This window comes from Calidris pugnax, unplaced genomic scaffold, assembly GCF_001431845.1.
Source record: "Calidris pugnax isolate Ruff unplaced genomic scaffold, ASM143184v1 scaffold13, whole genome shotgun sequence".
Taxonomy (NCBI): Eukaryota; Metazoa; Chordata; class Aves; order Charadriiformes; family Scolopacidae; genus Calidris; species Calidris pugnax.
In genome coordinates this window covers 18,386,168-18,405,535 of record NW_015090810.1, presented here as the reverse complement: position 1 = coordinate 18,405,535, position 19,368 = coordinate 18,386,168, and the positions used below count along the sequence as shown (strand labels likewise).

At 43.4% G+C, this 19,368-nt stretch overlaps 1 long non-coding RNA gene across 1 annotated transcript; it reads right to left on the bottom strand.

The window, feature by feature from the left end:
• Positions 1–1,112: 1,112 nt before the first annotated feature.
• LOC106885953 lies at positions 1,113–18,390 on the bottom strand. The gene is made up of 3 exons (XR_001411537.1): positions 18,291–18,390; positions 3,845–3,950; positions 1,113–2,025 (listed from the first exon to the last, which is right to left on the bottom strand). It is a non-coding gene; the product is annotated as an uncharacterized LOC106885953 (long non-coding RNA).
• Positions 18,391–19,368: the final 978 nt, after the last annotated feature.

Sequence of the window (19,368 nt, the reverse complement as noted above, 5' to 3'; positions counted from 1 at the left end):
GGCCGCGCCTCCCCGCCCCTCGCTCTGACTCACACCCGGAGCCGCCCGGTCCGGCCCGGCCTGGCCCTGCCCGCCGGCGGTGGGGCCGGTGACCGCCAGGGCACGGACCGCTCACCTGGGCTCGCCGCTCCCCCTCACCACCCCGCCTCCGCCGCCATCTCGGGGCTCGGGCTCCTCCTGCCGCCCGCCGTGGGGCGGGGAAGGGCAGCGGGGCTGAGGCGAGGCCCCGGCGCGCTCCCGGCCCTGCCCGGAAAGGCTCCCGTTTCGGGTCACCCGCGGAGACGGGGATCCCGCGAGGGTCCTCCTCCCCTTGGGCTGGATGAGGGTCGCTTCCAGAGGGAAGGAGGTCCCGGCGAAGACAGCAGGGCCACAGAATTCCCCGCTTCGGGGCGTCGTGGGGTCACCGGGAGTGACACCGTGCCGCCCGCGGGCTGCCCACGGCCACCCTCCTCCCGTAAGGGCCGCGTTCCAGCAGCTTAAACCCCGTGGGGTTAAAAACACGGGGGGCTCCCCACTGCCGTGCGTTCTGGCTTTTGTTTTAAAAGCACCCGATATAGCTCTGCACATACGCAAAGGTATCCATCCTTTTCTGCTTCTGTTGGCTGTACCTCGTGGTCACTGCTGGGGGTGGTTGTCATTTTAACTGCTTTGATGGATTTCCCACTCTTAAATTGGAAGATTAAAAGCGCTGGATAACACAAATGCTCTAATTAGGTGATACCCAGAGCGCTTGATAAAAGAAAGGACCATTACTGGTACTGGTGCTACCTCAAGAGTTTTATCCAAGTTTTCCACGCCCTTATTTTTGTCTTTCTACTAATTGATGAAGTTGTTAATGCACAGAAAAGCAAACTAAATTATTTTTGAAAAAAGCATGCAATTTCAGTTATAAGCTGCTTCTTAACATCATACTTTTTTTTTTTTTATTTTGTAAATTGGACAAGGATTAAATCTCTGTAGTCATTCACTCTGTTTGCCATAGTGGCTGAAAACGTGTAATCTTCTTTTAAAATGCATACATCCCTTTCCTTACCCAACACTTGCTTTCATTCAGATATATAACCTCAAAACCTGAGTAAATCAAGTAAATTCACCATGACTAAGTTATATGAACCATGCTATTCTCTGACAGGGTAATTTAAGAGGAGATTCAGGGGAAATATTTGACATCACAAATCACTGGCAATGCTGGATGTAATAGCAATAGATCCAGAACAGAAAAATAGTGTACTTGAAGATCCCATTTTTATTACCTTTATTACTGCATATTATTTCCCGGAAGTTTTCTCTCATCTCCTCTCTGCATCCTTTGGGACAATCAAGGCCCAGTTTTGCTTCCTCTGAATTCAATAGCAACAGCCTAAAATGTGATGTGGTTCGCTTTACTGAAGGAATCGAGGGGTTTGAGGACTTTTTCCAGCTCTTTACAAAGAAGCACATTAACCACCGGTTACTGTGGTCTGAGACCATCAAAGCTACCTTGACCATTATTATTATCATCAGAATGAGAAATGGTACTTAATAGGATATGTCTGTGACAACTGGTTTTATACATTGGAATGCACATGAATTACTGCTCTTAAAAGTGTATTTATAGTGTTAATTATCGTCAATTAATTATGTAATGGTTTCTAGTGTATTTGGGATTTTTTTTTATTTCTATGTACATATTTGTTTAAAGAGAAGAAGTACAATTTATGTAATAAAGCAAAGTAAAATGGTGATCGCAAGAGATCATACTTAACATAAATTCATATAAATTAATTTTGGATCTTACTATGGGCATGTGATCTTAGGTGGTGGTTAGTTCTTTCTCTGTAGGCAGGACCGTGTGGTATTTAAATAGCACAGATAACAAGGATCAGTGTGATTGTTCAGGAATTGCAATTACTTTCCCTATATTACCCGTAGAACATCAGCCCGTGTTCCTCAGGCACAGTTGGTCCCAGCACCATCACTGGCAGGAAAGGTCTCTTCCTCTGTGAGTGGAAACTCTGGCAAAACCTTTGACTCACACAATGACACCTACATGGAGGGAGAAAATAAATAAATAAATAAATATTTGGCTTCATACCAACACACAATGCAAAATCACACTTAATGAATAAGCAACCAGATATTTTTAAACTTCTCAGCCTCAGTGAATCCCCAGGTACACCTTAAGGGCCTGACAGAAAGTTCCAGCTGATGGTAAGATTCCCTGCCAGTGGTCACAAGCAAGGCAGACAGAGATCCCGTAAGTCTAGGACAGACACTGACTCTTTCAGACAGTGTGATGAGCTGCCTTTCTAAAATAACATACCTAATGATGAAAGAAAATTTTCATAACAGACTTGTTTTATTAGACGAGGCGTGTTAAGGAGCAAGCAATGTAGCACCTGCCAAAACGTTCTAGCAGGTTTTGTGCTGGAGTTCTCATAGTCAGTTTGAGTACCCTTACAGGCACTGGGAAGTTAAAAATGCAAGAAATAGATAAACTCACATTCGCACACTCTATCTCGTGGAAAACCACACTACAAAGGGTGGAAGCTAAAGCTGTGGATGGAAGGGTACAAATGGAACACTCCTTGGCAAGACCCTTTCCATGTGATAGAAGACAGCTGTATCACTATTTACATGATGTATCGTATCATGTGTCTTGCAATCAGCAAGACATTATAGTATTTACATGAAGAACCTACACAAGTGACCGAGTTAGACACCAGATGCCCAACACCCATCTAGACATATTTGCTGTGTGTTATTCTGTAGTTGGATTAGTGATGCTTCTTCAGTCAAAACTGCTCCAGGTATAAGGACCTCAGGCTCAGAAACCCTGCAGCCCCAAGAACTCACCCATATTGTCTTATCATATTATTACCTAGCATATTATTATCTGTTTTCTCTCATTTGCTGTGAAGAAGCAAGTCTGATCAGACAACAATGCCAGCTTTCAGTGTCCACACACTAAGTAGCTTTACATTTCTCCCAGGCTACCCTCCGTGTGTGGGAAGAGCTCCCCATAAATATCTGTGCAGCCATTTTGCTATCCTCCTTCAGATTCCTCTGCAAAACTCTCTTTTCCTGTAAAGCCTACCAAAAAATGTCCGGGGTTAGATTGCTGGTGCACCAAGGCAACTGCTTATCCTCTTGAGTAATACTGACTCATAGTTTTCTTGTCCACCCCCTGGATTTTGTCTGCACACATATGTTGTGCTTTGTGGTTAAACTATACATTCTTAACTTTTTAGATGATCTTCTTGTTCTTCATAGAGTGCTTAACCAAAATTGACCCATGACTAAATATATAGATTAAGATACATATACACACATAAGCACAGGGGTATATCTGTAATATGTCTGGATACACATGAAAACCTGTTTGCTGAAGCCTGGGACAAGGTCAATTTGCATGTGAAAATATAGTAAAACATTTCCACTAAAAAGAGGTGTTTGTCATAAAACCTTTTCTTTCTTCTCCTTTCCCTTTTCCTTCCATCTCCCCTTCCCCTATTCCTGTTCTTTTTTCACCTCCAATAAAAACACTGGAAGGGTTTTTTTTGATACATCCTGCGTGGTTGTAAAAGTTTTTGACTGTGCACCACTCAGTTTTATTTAATTTTCCTTGTTCCCTGGGTAAGAGCTTGAGTTGGTGACTACCTGCAAACCTCGCACCCAGTGAAGGCCTCACAGAGGGATTATAAACACATTAGTATGCCAAACATGAATAAGTTAACACCTAAATTTGCTGACAAAGAGCTTGGTTAATACAAAGTTAAGTTTGCCTTGGGGGTTCCTCATGTCATTCCAGGACAGCAGCAAGTTCAAGTGATGCTCAAGCCTCTGAAAACTAGAGAATACCCACCTGAGGTTCATCCTGGTGCAACATTAAGGCTGCACCTGGAGCTCGCGATGGCTCTTGGCGTTAATTTGCAAGCAAATCCATTGCAGCGGTGGCATGAAGATGGTAGCTGTGTGGGCAAAAGGAAAAGAAGTGTGTAAATCAGGAGACAAGTCTCAATGCCTCATTTTGCTATTAAGACCACTACCAGTGGTGATATCCTCAACTCCTTTGGCTGTAGACACTGCGTGAGGGTGCTCTGTGATCTTTATAGCCAGCAAGTGAAAGTCTATGTCTGTAGATGATTCTATACGTGCTTAAGCTCACTGTAAAAGAGGACAAGGAATTAATGTATCAGAGGCTGTTTCAGGCAGCTGGGTCTCAGCGTTTGAATGCAGCATACATACATACAGGATTCCTCATTTCGTAGCGCTCACCTGGATGCCAGTTTTCCTTTAAGAGAGCTGTGCTACAGCTCTGGGATGCTCTGCTTCAGGAATCATGTGTCATGCATATGTATGCCAGGGGAAGACTGAATCACTGATCAAACAAGGCAGAGTTCAGGTTGTACCGATGTATTTTAACTCTGGATTTCCTGGTTCTCAGGGGTTTGTGTCTCACCGACATACTGGAAAGAAACAAGACGGGGCAACCAGAAACTGAATCATTTCCTCACTGAATTGCCTGATAAATATATATTTATTTACTTATTTTGAAAAGAGAGTAAAAAAAGTCCTGAATTTTGGCTATTTCAAGACACGTATATGTGCATCTGGGATACTATTGTAGTAGATTATGATATCCCCCAGCCCTTCATCCTAGATCTCCAAATTACTTTGAAAGGAAATAAAGGTCATTGTTCTCCTCTTAACGAGGTAAAGATGCAGAGACCAAAAGAAGCAAAGTGATGTGCCTAATACTTTTTGAGGCCTGAGATGGAAAATAGTGAATAAAATAGAACAAAGCACACCCCAAAAAGTCCTCAGTGCTATTTTTCACTATCTGATGCCACTACATATATGACAGGTACTGATCTAATGTATGGTTCCTAATGTGCCAGCTCAAAGTTGTGTGCCAGGCCAGACCCTGCCTCCCTGTTAGACTTGCCCTTGAGTCAGCCAGGCTTTCCAGCCTTTCCTCAGCCCACACAGTCTCCCCACCCAGCCAGTCCCTACCTGGCAATACCCAACCTGATTTTCAGATTAATATATTTGCATTTATTCACTCCTTCATTTCCTGGTCTACTGAGTTTAAATTTGCATATCTCTAGGTCTGCTTAGATATTGGCACATACAGTCAGTTCACACTCTTCTTCTTCTGAATCAGAGTCAAGTTATTCAGATTCCAGAACACATCTCAGAGGGACAAATGGCACCAAATTACCACTACTGCCAAACCTGCTTTTCCTTTTTTGCAATTGTCCTCCAACACCAGTTTCACATCCTTCCAACTTGTCCCTATGATTCTTTCTCTTCTTACCACAGCACCAGTACTCCTCACCCTCTTGCTCCCCCATCCCGAACTCCTCTCAGCAAGCTGCTGTGTACTACTAATTCTGTTTTCATTGACTGTTTTTGAACCTTCTTATTGTTCTCTTATACTCACATTGTATTTTTCCAAAGTAAAATAGAAACAAAACCCAAATCCTGGCTGAAGTGTGGTCTGGCAGCCTGTCTGCAGACCCTTTTCAGATTTCAACTGGGCTTAGGTCAGCTTCAAGAGTAACTCTGGTTCACAATCTGTGTAAATGCTAGCTGACTGAAAGTCTTCTTGATCACCCTGTTCAGCCAACAACGGTGTAACCCATTTAGTCAGGAAGAATTGGGTACATGCCTATGCAGGCAGCTAAGCTCTTTTTCTGCTGATCTGAAGGCTGGTAGGTGCCAGTGGGATGCGTGTCACAAAAATGATTGCTTTGGGACATGGCTTGTTATCCTGGTCTGTGTGATTGCTAGGATCTGTCAATCCTAAAAAATGCGAAGGGTGGAGAAGTCAAGGGGTTACATCCAGTGAACTCTTTGTTTAGATAACCCTGGCTCTTGGTAGGAAGCCCACTGAATTTCAGGGTCAGCTACACATGTGTGTTTTAGACCTTCAGAAGAGTCAGTCTTCAGATGTGAGTATTTGTACAGTCTTTTGAGGGCAGATTTGAACTCATTCTGCTTGTGTTCCAACTCAATCACCAACAGTGTAATTACAGTTCATATAGCACTGAGCCCAACCAGATGTATGGAAGGACAGTGGCACGTTTGGAAACCAGTCAAATATATGCAAAACATAGCAGAGGTCCATTCACTGAAGAAATAATTGAAATCAAAATTGTTGTTCCTCTAAAAGTGCAGGCTGAGAATATTCTAAAAGACTCAATGTCTATATTATTTACAGGGTTAGAAAATGATCTACAGACTATGAGCAAGGATTGTATAACAGAAGAAACAACCACCAAAAAACTACCTAAAATAAGGAGGACAACTGATGGTTCTGACGTGCCAGTTCCTACACAGAACTTTTCAGCTATTGAACTTGGAGGGAATCCAAAGAACAAAGTGTTTTATCTGAAATAAATGTGCACAAACCAAGAGGGGATTCAAATAAACATAAGACCCCATGTATAATCTCTTAATCTCTGAGGAAGATGGTGATACAGTATGAGTTACGAAATATGACAATATACAGGGCCAGATGGTTTGTAATAGCAAGTATCAAGAGTTTAAAGAGCTGTCTTGTCCCAAAATAGTTTCTCTGTTTAATTAAATTACCTAGATGTGAAAGGGCAATTACAATCTCCTGGCTAGGATCATTGTTTCAATAATTCCCAAATCAGCTTTGCTCACTTGAGATATAAATTACCATCTTTTTCCTTTTTTTTTTTTTTTTTTTTTGGCCATAATATAGGGCTTGAACCACTGGATGCCTGGTTGTGGTACAAATGTAAGCTATAGTATTTTTTAACCGTGGGAACAGTTAAAAGGTGTCAGGTATATTGAGAAGCTTTAGGTTACTGCATTTCTTGGATGACTTCTTGGATTCAAGCACTGGCAACATTTCAGGTTCAAAGGTTTTTGTTTAAAATGAGATTTAATGTATGTAGACTGTAGCATTGCCAATAATATCTTGAACTGGGTGTGTTTTATTGGGTGATTCATAAAGAAAGTCCGACAAAGTATGCACAGTGGTATTGGAATGTGGGTGGGATCAAAGTAATGATTTAGTGGAATATGTTTGTCCAGCACAGCATACAGGAAATCTTCTTTCTGAATAAAGATGGATTTAGCCCATGAGAACCTCAGTATATTTCCAAGTGTCATTTATTCCAGTGAACCCCAGTGAAAATATTAAAGCAAAATGAGAAAGCTGCATCGTTCACCCTCAGATATTCCATTGGCAATGAGACTACAGTCAGACCTGCTGGGAGTAAAGGGCAGGGAAACAGATAAAATTAATGAAAATAACATTGATTTAAAGGGACATTGTCTGCAGTTCCAACAGAGAAGAAAATTCTATCTGTCCTCTAACAGGGTGGTTGCAACATTTTTATTTAAATACAATTTTGCTATTAATTGAGCATCCATAAGCCTGCTGAGCTGGGTTTGTTGTGATTGTACATTTGCATGCATATACCTCACTCTCTCTGCGCTCTTCCTGTTTGCAGCCCTTTCCAAGCAGCATTTTGAAAACCACAGCGTTGATTTTGTTGCTGAGACTAAGGAGCAACTCGTACTGAGAACAAGGAGCTCTAAGACTGGGAGACTGAGTGCTACTTAGAGGGTTTCATACTGGTATGAGTGATAATGTTGTCCTGAGTTCAATCACTGAAAAGCAAGCTGTTACATTTATAAAACATCTGTTTAAATATATTATGTTTAATTTCACTTTGGCTGCTGATCAAGAATTATGTCTCTTTTTTTTAATACTGCTTGCTAAAGAGTAGGAACCTAGTAACCTGCTCTTATCCCTACTTTCTGCACGTTGATGCACTCAGAGGCCAATAACCACCTTGGAAGCCCAGCCAGGCTTTCCCACAGCCCCGCAGGGCTGAGGGATGTCGTGGTCCGATCAGCAGAACACCCCTGCTTTTCTGCATACCTGGAGCATGGTACAGCACATGCTGTACCATGCAATGTACATGTGCTGTACATCAGGAGCCAGAGCAGACAGGCTTTCTCCTTGCTTTGACAGTACCAGTGACATTTTTCAATGCCTCAAAATGATTCAGCGGCTAAACGATGTTATTACAGTAGTCCTAACTGCTTCCTTGGCAAAATCCATACATTTGTGAGGTGGGACAGCTTACTGGAATAAAAGGATAACTAGCAAAAGGAAGGCTGTGGATACCCTGTTTCACAAGGAAAAGTTTTGTGGAGGAGAGGGAGCTTGCAAGACGTACATTCCCACAAAACAAGGGCAGAAAGGGACAAGCTGAACTCTCCTGCGAACAGGAGCTAAAAGAAAGACTGTAGCCCTGAGCCTAGTGCTGGAAAGGATGCAGTATAGGACATATAGGTGCAGATATAATGTCTTCAGGGGCTTTCTACCTTTGACTTTGAAAGGCAGTCTGCTGTTTTTCAAGACCTGTGTATAGAGAATTAACATTCCACAGATGCTATTTAGTCCTCAAAATTTCCTACATCAACTGTGGTTTTTTTAAGGGTATGAATGCTATTAACCCATAGCTTAACGGATCAGCTTTAAATAATATATTACATCCATTTACTCAAATGTACTTTAAGATTTAAATTAGATTAAATACACAGGGAAGATTTTAGTTTGTAATTTGCCCCAGTGAGAAACAGATTAAACAGAAGGCTGTGCTTGCTGTGGTGTCCTTCACCTACCCCTTACAAGTTAATCTGTACAGTTCTCAAAATTGTCAAGGAACAAAACTTCAGGATATTAGGAAATTGAAAATAAAGGAAAAGTTCTTTCTCTTGTAAAGCTTTAGTTTATAGGCATTTATATGCATCTCATGATACCTTTTGGTAAGCAAACAGAAAAGCATGCCGAGTACTGCATGCTACTGCAAGTTAAGAGGAGAGGCAGTGAAAATTTGGCTTATCTTAAAAAAAACCCAAGCTGTTAGAGCGATTTTGTTTCTTTGATCCAGAGTTAGAGTTTTCATAAAGATAGAACTGGGAGCAGCATATCTTGCTTTAGGATAGACTTTCTGTGTTCTTATCCTCAAAAATCTCTGCATCCTTTTTCCTTCCACATTTACCTCCTTAGATGCCACTAGCACCGCAGCATACGTACATTGAGCTTGACTACTTGCCTATTTTACTTCTTCCCTTGGTATAGATAAACAAACCAACCAGCCCTCAGTTTGAGCTTAATTTTTAGGTGACAAGTCCAAGAATAGGTGTAGAATAGGTGTCCCCTCAAAGGGATGCTTATGTCCTCACTCCTGTGTTGGAATATATAAGATGTTATGAACTTGCTGTTGCTGTGGGATAACACACCCAGGCAGCTCTGCGTTTCGATAGAAGTCTTTGAGCTCACACAGTGTCATTTACCTCCCCTTCCTGCAGGGTAAAGCCAGCCAGGAATTCCATTTTTCCCCATCCTCTCTGCAAATCATTTGGGACTCAGCTCCCCAAATCCTCTCTTATTTCCAGAGGTCTGATTTTCTTACTTTCCAGGTTGTTGTTTGTTCTGCAGCCACAAGCAAGCGCTATGACCTAGGTCACCCAGATGCCCAAGTGCTCCCATACCCTGAGTAGGAGCCAAAGGGGATACTCCCACCAAGGTGCATTTCATCTGAGCTTTTTTGGAAGAGGGATTACAATTAAAACACACACCCAGAAGTTCAGTGAACAACAGTAGCTCGAATACAGTCCAAAGTGTTTATGGGCTAAGCTCCTCCCTTGCTAATGACTGCATGAACACAATGGACCGGCAGGCTGGGGACTACATCTCCATTCCAGCCACCTGTCTTACTGAAGGGGTTTCTTTGGCTTCAGGAGAACTATCTTGAACTCAGACTTAAACCAAGACTTGAAGAGTTCCACCAAGAGGTTATTTTTTGTTTTTAATATGTCATAACACCAAAATGAGACTTTTGACTCTTTCTGGGTTTTGACTGAGTGGTATCTTGTCTCTGTCAGTATGTCAGATTTGATTATTTTCTAATTCATTTTATCACCCTCCTGATATCATTAGAAAAATTATGACTGTGGTACCTTCTCTCCAAAATTGTCCTGCAGATAGATCTTCACTTTGTTTACTCCAGTACTGCAGATGACTAGTGCCAGTTCTCTTTAAATTATACCTTCACAACTGACCTTTCCAATTATTGCTTTATTACTTTTATTCTCACCAGTTCTTAAAACTTTTTTTAACTGTGAAGGTGAGAGATGTGATTTCCCGATCTACCTGCTACTTGATGGAGGTATGTCTGCATACCCTTAGAATGCAGGCTTAGTATAGAGCTTTGCTTGGCATTTAAATCACCCTAAATAACAACATTTAGAGACTCCTAGTGTATGCAGGATCTTTGGACCTGAAACACCCATCACAGTTCAATCATCTTTAAAGAAACCACAAAAAATGATTGAAAAGGAGGGTAAAAAATCTGGACTGATAAAATACACTGCATTGTGCATACTCCCAATTTCTGCTCTTCAAGACAGCCTCTTAGCTACTAGTTGTGTCAGGGGAATCATCATCTGTTGGTGCACTCAAGGCTCTGACAAGTTATAGCTTATTCGCTATATTATTACTCCTCATTACATAAATAAAGCTGTTGATCACGTAGTGCATTTTTTCCCCCGTTTAAATTATTTTATTACTAAATATTCAAAAACCAGCAAAACAAGGCATACAGACTTCTAATTTATTTTTAGGTTTGAATAAACTCATCTGTGTTGGAGGCAAATTCCATAAAAAAGTGGTACTACCACTAATGCACATGGAAATTGGAATAAATATTCAGCAAGGACTTCTCCTGAAAAGAAAAATGCAGACATCCTAACAGCAACAACTACAATATGTGAGCTCAAAACTTTGCAAACTTGCAGGTTTTGTTAAGGGTTAATTTGTCCTCATAAAGGACATAGACTCAAAGGATATTTGAAGTTTACATCAAACATCCTCCGGATTTCAGAACTGTTTAGACTGGTGGTGGGAAGAGGAGAGGTCACAGCCCCAAACTCAGGCTTCAACTCATTCAAACACACAAATAATTTACTCATAGCAGAAACAGGAACTCTATGTTTCATGCTGCAGAAGATTTTTTGAATTGATGAAAATTTATTGATCAGATTTTCCTCCTTCTGAGATTTCTTTCTCAGTTTGTTTTCCTATTTAGTGTTTGTGTTGCAAAGAACCACCTCACTGTTAAATCTAAACAAGTGAATCAACTTTAGTCCGTAAGATAAGTCTCCTCAGTTACCACCTGGCGTAGAACTGAATTTTAATTCCGCCTTTTCAGTTGCCTCATGATTGTCTACAATGAACACCCAGTTCCACTGATGCAGACAAAAAGATAGGAGGGACACCACAAGCTGGCTACGGACACCCTGCTCACCACCTGAACTCCTGTAAGACACATTTTCATTGGAAAATTTTCATTCGAGGCTTGTTTGGAAGATCCTTGTTTGGGTCTTCTGTAACCAGAGGAAGCACCTATCAATGTGCATTCACTGCCTGAGGATTTAATGAGAAAAATCGATGTGAAGTTCAACCTTCTCTGGCTGGCAGCACACACACACTGGGTGTATTTTAGACAAACCTGATGCCCACTTGGCAGGACAAATTCCTGACAGTATAAGAGCCCTGTTATCTCTCCTTGGCAATATGCACAATAGGAGCCTGCTTGCTTGACAATAAAACGTTGGCCTTAGTATAATACCCTTTTCATAGTTTACAAGGCTAAGCTTAATTAAAAGGAGAATTGTGGATGCCTTCCTTTCACTCAGTAGTAAACACAGGCTCCTTCACCCCATACAAAGCTAATGGTGGTAAACTGAGCAAAGTTAGCCACTAGATGCTACGCTATTCTGTATGAGAATAGTGTACTGTGGAATATACTGCTAGAGGGAGACAGTATTGCTATTCAGTAAATCCAGTTGTAGTTTATAATGAGCCCCTCACTGGGCTGCAGTGAGCTGGAAGGCAAGAAGGTATCGCTGTCCTGCTGCAAAGTCTCCCTGCATTTTGAAGCAGAGATCTCTCTCCAATTATAGTTCCAAGCAGACAACATCTAGTTGGGTGAATCTGATCTCTAAGTTCCCTTTTCAAGCAGCAACTAACAGGTATCAGCTATACCAGAAGCATGAAAAGAACGGAGAAAACCAATGTCGGCACCAGCAAAAGTAAACTGAGACAGTTCATGTCACCTCCATGGACACCATCATGATAATCATCATGCTGTCTTCTCCAAGTAACTCAAAACTGACAGTCCAAGGAGAAAACCTGCAAAATGAACCATGTTATAATAGCTATGGAACCACTGAACTGCAATCTTGAATGCCCACAGCCCCTGTTTTGAACTGTGCCTTGGTACGTGAAATCACAACAACCTCTTGTTTAGATTGCTGTTTACAATCCACTCACACACATGCTCAGGCATATTTTTGTATGGAATGCTACATGAGTAAGGACTTATCCAACATCATGGGCTCACATCAGTATTTTCATAAAGTTCATATGGAAAAGGAGATTGACAGTAAGATATGGAGCTTTCATCAGGAATTCATTGTATGAATTCAGGCTGTGTAAGCAATATACAGGCTCAAGCAGCTGGATGGCTTTTGCTGGACTAAATGAAATACATTGGTGATTTCAGTCTCAGTAGAAAGAGCTCTAACCTGATTTATTTGTGATGCAGTAGGCCTGATGTCTAACCCGAACAGTTGGTATTGACTGGCAAATTTACTTAGTGATTTAGACAAGTCATCGATTAGATCACCGAATCTTGACTTATTTCAGTTAATCTCAGAAATTTCTTATTACATAGATCAAGCTCTACCTTTAAATTAGTTTGCTTTTCCTTTGTTGCTCTGACAGCTACCATCAGAAAATGTTCCAAATCATTGGAAAGCCCACTCCTAACTTCGAGTCCAAATCCATCTAAGGCCAATTTATGTCTATTCTTTAATTGAGGTGATATTTTGCTTTAGCTAGTTCTTTTCCTTTCTTGGTGCTTAATTGTCTATAGTATTTTTAGTGTTCTCAAGTTGTACCTCAGCTTCTGGTTTTCAGGTGTAAGAAAAAAGCTTTTTTTGATTATTTCCCCATTTAACAGTCTCAGTGGAGAAATGTGCTATCACCAGCTTGGGGCTATGGCACACCACTTGCAAAGGATGAGAAAACTTGCATTACTTTTCCCTACCATTCTCCTGCGACAGGAGATTGCCCTGGGGATTAACGGTGAACCAGCAGAGTAAATTTGACCCTCCTGACAAACGCACATCTATTACTGCCAAAAATCCTTCCCAAGAACTTTAGGAACAGTGCATCTGTTACAAGGTCTATCAAGAAGCACGCCGGTAAGCTTTGTACAAACAAGCCCCAGGTTTTTTTCAACAGCAATAATGCTGCTTTTCAAAGTACTTGGCAGTGAAGCTGCAAGTAGGATCTTGCAGAGGTTTACTCCCCTCTGACCTTTCCCAGCAGATTTTCTCTTCAGGATGGAGTGACTGGACCATATAAATGCCACAAGCAAGAGCAGTGAAAACATGAAGCAACACTGCAATAAAATGAAGTAACAGGCAGCTGCAGATTCTCCTGGCATTAATGCTATGAAGGGCCTAACTCACTTTTTGCATGTGAAATGAAGTGGAATAACCCTGCTCAAGCTAAAAAAAAATAAATTGCAGTGGCTTAAGACCTATGTGACTGAAATTGGAAACAGGCCCTCAATATCTACCGGTCATTCCTGTTCTTCTCTGCTTCTCATGTCTCAGGAGTCTCACAATGCCTTTCCAGGGCAGCCCTTTTCTAACTTTTGTTTTGATTAAGTAAAAAAATGAACAAAAAATAGCATCTTCCAGAATCTTAGCCATTTCGTAACCACCGGATTTTGCACGGGATCTAGGGTCGGAGCTGGAAGCTGCTCCTCCTGCTCGAAGAACTGCTTGCTCAGCAGCAGCTGCTCTTCCTTTAAAGAGATTTTGGCAGTTCCTTGGGCAGGCACCAGCAAAACTTGTGTGGCGGCAGTCATTACTGTACTGCACGTTTGTGTCATTCACGGGACACAGAGGCACTTCTCCCCGGGCAGCGTGGAGTTAACTTGCCTCCTGCTCCCCGCCTTGGGAATAAGAGCTGGGATGGCAGCCCATAGTAGGAGGGCCCGGATTGAACTTGCCAGTGCAGAGGAGGGATAACATTTTTGTGTGTGGAAGATGCTTGCCAAGAAATGGAGAGGGAAAGCAACAGTGGGAGAAAGGAAGTAACTCATCAGGTGCTTGGGACAGACAACAGCATTTTTGGGAGCTGGGTACGCATCAAGGTCTTGGAGGGATCTTTCTCTCCATAGGTCACTCAGTGGAGACAGAAAGCAAGAGGAGGAAGGCAGATGCCTTCAAAAGCCTGTGAACATTGCCAGCACCTCACAAGCATCCAGTTTCCTACCCATCCAGGCCAGATAAATACCACTACACTACTTTTAGAGATGAAGAGGCTGAGGCTGTAGAAAATTTGACATGTAGGAATATTCCTCTACCAGCACAACCCGAGGAAAATGTGGATAGGGACAAAGAGAAGGGTGGCAGCAGCCCCAGCTACCATTGCTGGAGGACCACATGCAGATGGTACCCAGCCCCAGGTCTCACAGCAAAGCAACGCTGCAGGCAGGAGAATAACCCAGTTTTCCGTATTCTTGGTTTTGTGCCTCTAAGGAGGAGGCTGTCTTCCTTCCTCTGTTACATGCAATCAGTGGTGTTACACTGAAAAACTAGGGTGAGTGATGAGATAGTCCTGCTTTAGCTGTCTAAGCAAAAGAAAACCACAAAAAAACACAAAGAAAGTGAAGGATGAATCAATCCTACCCTCCCAAGGCAACTTGTACTACCTTGAATTTCCAGACAGAGACAGGCCTGAACAAACTTTCCAATTATCACACACTCAGAAACACCTTGAGCCAGATCGCATGTTGCTGGCTTAAGCCCAGCTCTGAGGACCTAAATCTCTCACACTAAGGAGTAACTAATTTAAAATCAGTGCAATTAAAATTAAAATAAACTAGAGGATGGTCCGGCTCCTCTGGTTTCTGGACACTGAAGCAAATGATTTCTGAGGAGAGAAGGGATTACCTGGAACTCTAAAGGAAGGCTGCTGAAGAAGAAAGCTGCTTGGATTTGTAATTCCCAAATGCAAAATACAGCTGAGTAGAAAGAAGTGAAGTAAATCATTGCTTCAAAATTTATAATTTATTATTTATTTAATAAGATGCTACAAAATGAAAAAAAAATAATAACTTTAGGATGCGAAGATTTGTTTTCCTTTGCTCTTAACCAGCCATTTGAAAACACTGCAACATGACCAATTCCTCAGAAATGTTTTCCTGACCACAGCGTCTTGCATGCAGACAAACACAAGGATTATGCCAGTTCCTGGAAGAACAAACGTCATTAGCTTTTTTTAATACTGAAGCACATGTCTGTTTGTATTGTTGTTTTGCTCTCTTCTTATCTCCCTAATTTTGGGGGATAGTAGACTCTGGTACTTCAGCCAACAAAGCAACATGCAGATGTCACACTTTGATTTTAGACTCCTGAATCCGTATTTAATTACTTAGATGAGTATCAGAAGCATTTGATACATCTTCATAATATTTACTTTTCCTTTTTTTTTTTTTTTTTTTTGGTTCCTAGACTCTTTGTTTAAATGAGTACAATGGGTTATTTTTTCCTCTGGTTGTTCTTTTTTTTTTTTGGTTCTTCAGACGTTTTGCCTGTGTAAGTAAAATTGCCCTTCCTTAACACCCTCTCTCCTGCTGTCTCTGCCTGAACAGCTTCCATTGGGTCATCTTCGTGCTACCGTTCTAAACAATTTGCTTGTTTGTAAGTAGCTAATTAGTTATTTGCTATCTTCAGAAGTAAGCTTTTGAGTTCTGGGCTTCAACATTTTTTTAGTGAGGGCTCCTGTTTCACCACTGCGTATTCGAGAAGAAGTTTCCCCAGATAAGGAGAAAGATGGGAATCTCACTTGTTTTCCTGGGCAGAGTTCTCAAGTGCTTTTTTTTTTGTATTATGGTGGTATTGAGTCAAGGCACCAATTAGGCATGTACTTGCCTTTGAAGTCAGTGGGATGTATTACTGTCTCAAAAATGGACTGACTTAAGCCAAGTGACATAAAGCACATTAATCTGCTGTATGGATGCTCTTATTACATCTTTGCAGCTTAGTGTGAGCGGACCTATAGACAAGCCCTCAAGCTGTGCTTGTGACACCGAACAGCTTTGAATATAGTGTGCCACTTATCAATCTCTTTCTGTAATCCACAAACTAACGTAGATCAGATTAGAATCGCATGTAATTCAAGTGTTTCTTGCTGAAATTAATTCAGCTTGTATACTGTCTCAAGTGTGCAATAAGCAAAATTTCCTGAACTTCAAGTATTACAAAATATGGACCAAAGAAAAGGGATAGGTGACCAATAGGACACATGAAAGACACGGAAATGTTTCAAGATGTGACAAAAGAAAGAATAATTTATTTATCCTGAACCATAACACTATCTGTGAATCTCAGTCCCTCAACAGTGGAAAAGTCCAAATCAAAGTTAGAAGAGAAACATTTTACTCAGATTTAAAATTGAAAGAAAGAATGAAGTAAGATGGTGTAAACCCCATAAAATTAATATCTACTGTCAATTTTTAGAATTAATTACTGGCTGAAATGTTGGGCTGCTTTAAATTAGCTGTGCTATGATTGCAAACTGTATTTGTTCTATGTTAGTGAGTGTATTCTATTTGCTTATTGAAAGACTTTATTGTATTATACATTCTTGTGGAAAGACAACGAGGAGAGAGAATCCTAGCAATATACTGTATTGGCTGTCTGAAAAACCTGCTGTGTTTTATTTCTCCTAAAAAAAAAAAAAAAAAGGAAAAGAAAAGAAAAGCTTAATTAAACCACAAGCATCACTCTGATGAGCCTCTCCTTTGATATCTCTCTTTTGATAGCGTCTCTCCTGACAGGCTGTGATACTCCACTAGACATGCTCTGTGTTTTCCTCCTTGGGGATAACAACCGCTTTGTTCCAAGCATTTCCTTGGCCTAGGATTTGGGAGCTCTGGAAGAGTGCAAACATCTTCTTCCAGCCTATCAATGTGAGAGCAGGACCCAATGTGGAACTAATTAGTGACATAATGAACGCCACAACAGTTTATTGCCAGGAAGCTCCTAATGACGTGGCAGTAATCTCACAATGACTAATCAAGATTTTCTTCATTTCCCTCTAGTAATTCTACCTGATAAATTAATGAAAAAAAAAAACAACTGTAAGTAGAACAGAACAGCTAAAATAGCTGACAGACAACGCTTTTCTGCATTCCTGGGGTTATGGCATGCAATTCTCCATAAATTCTAGGACTTGGGCTACGGGGAGCAGTGAGGAGCCGTTACGACACCCCCCAGCCCCTCATTGATTTTGGTGGGCTAATCTTAGCTGCAACGCAGCATTTATCGTAACTTTTTGACCTGTGGGGTGCAGCCCCACTACCAACTACCCCCACTAAAACCCGGGGATTACGAAGAGTGCCTAAAAATGGGAGTTACTCTTTTAGAGCTAAGGGCAGACGGGTGCAGATCCTTCGCAGCCCAAGCCGCCCGAACCCCATCCCTCAGCCAGCGCAGCGCCCGGGCAGGGTGCAGCCTCCCACCCCTCATTTTTTCCCCATCCCACATCAGCAAATATTCACCCCATCACCACACAACCCCCTCACAACACCCCCTCCCGCTGCGGGGGGCGCAGGGCTGGCAGCACCTAGCAGGTTCACAGAATCGCCTAGGTTGGAAGGGACCTTTACGATCATCTAGTCCAGCCATCGACCTAACTCTGACAAAAAAACAAACAAACAAACCCCCAAAAATCCCCAAACTATCACTAAACCATATTCCTGAGGACCATGTCAACCCGTCTTTTGAACACCTCCAGGGATGGTGCCTTGACCGCTTCCCTGGGCAGCCCATTCCAGTGCTGGATAACCCTTTCTGTAAAGAAATGTTTCCTAATAGCCAATCTAAACCTCCCCTGGCACAACTTGAGGCCATTTCCCCTTGTCCTGTCGCCTGTAACTTGGGAGAAGAGACCGACCCCCCCTCTCTACACCCCCCTTCAGGTAGTAATAGAGCGCGATAAGGTCTCCCCTCAGCCTCCCCTTCTCCAGGCCGAACCCCCCAGCCCCCTCAGCCTCTCCTCAGGAGACTTGTCCTCCAGACCCCTCACCAGCTTCCTTGCCCTCCTCTGGACCCGCTCCTCCAGCCGAGACACCCCCCTCCGTGTGTGTCCCCCCCCCCGCATCTCTCACCGACGGGACCCGGGAACCGTGACGGGGCTGAGGGGGACGGTTGGCGGGCAGAGCGCGAGGCGGGGCCGGGGCCGCGTGCATGTGACCAGCGGCGGCGGCGGCGGCGGCCCCGGGGGGAGGTTTAGGGGCACCCGGGGGGGGACATACACCCGCTTCCTCCCCTTCTCCCCCCCCCAAAACCTTTCTTTCCCGGAGGCGGGGTGCTGGCTGGAAAGGGGAACGCTTCCCAGCTCCGCCATCCTCCTCCTCCTCGCTCCCGGAGGGCGCCGCGTCTCACTGGCCTGGGCTGGGGGCTGGGGGGTCGGGCCGGCCGTCGTGAATTCCTCCCCGCCGAAAACTTGGCCGCCGCTCACCGGCCTCCCGGGGCGGGGGGGGCGGGGGGAGGCTTCGGTGATTTTTTTGTTTGTTTTGTTTTTGTCTTGTTTCGGAACTTTTTGAAAAGAGAGAAGTGGGGAGTGAGGGGTTTGCTTTGGGGGGCGCTCCCTATCTTTCCCCGTCCCCCTCTTTCCCCCCTCAACCAAGCGGGGGCCGTCGCCGCCAGAGCCGGCTTTCTCCGGCCGCGGGGAGCCCCGAAAGGGACCCGGGGGGGTGTTTGCAGCCCGCCACCCCCTCGACGGGCTTTTGGGTCTTGTCACCCGCAAGCGCTGGCTTCAAAGAGCCCCTGCCACAAATGGAGGGGGGGAAGCGAAACGGGGAGGGGGGGAAGCGGCGGCTCCGAGACGTTCTTTTGGGTGGCTCCTTCTCCCGGGTGCCTGTGCCCCGATGTGCTGTGTGGGTGCCCTGGTTATTTACTCGCCCGGGTTTATTGAGAGCTTCTTTCGCTCGACCCCTTACAGGAATGTCCTTTCGTTGCCTTTTTTTTTTTTTTTTTTTTTTTTTGGCGGCGGACCCGCGTGTGCGCCGTGTGTTCACATCTGGAGCAGCAATGTGCTTAGCTCTGCAGTTGGGCTCTGCCGGCCCCCCCCGCCTCCATCGCCCTCTCTGCCCGCCAAAACGGGCTCCCGAGTGGGTACAAACACCGCGGGGGGACAGGCAGAGCCACCTCCTCTCACCGGCACTGCCACAGCATCGCTACTTA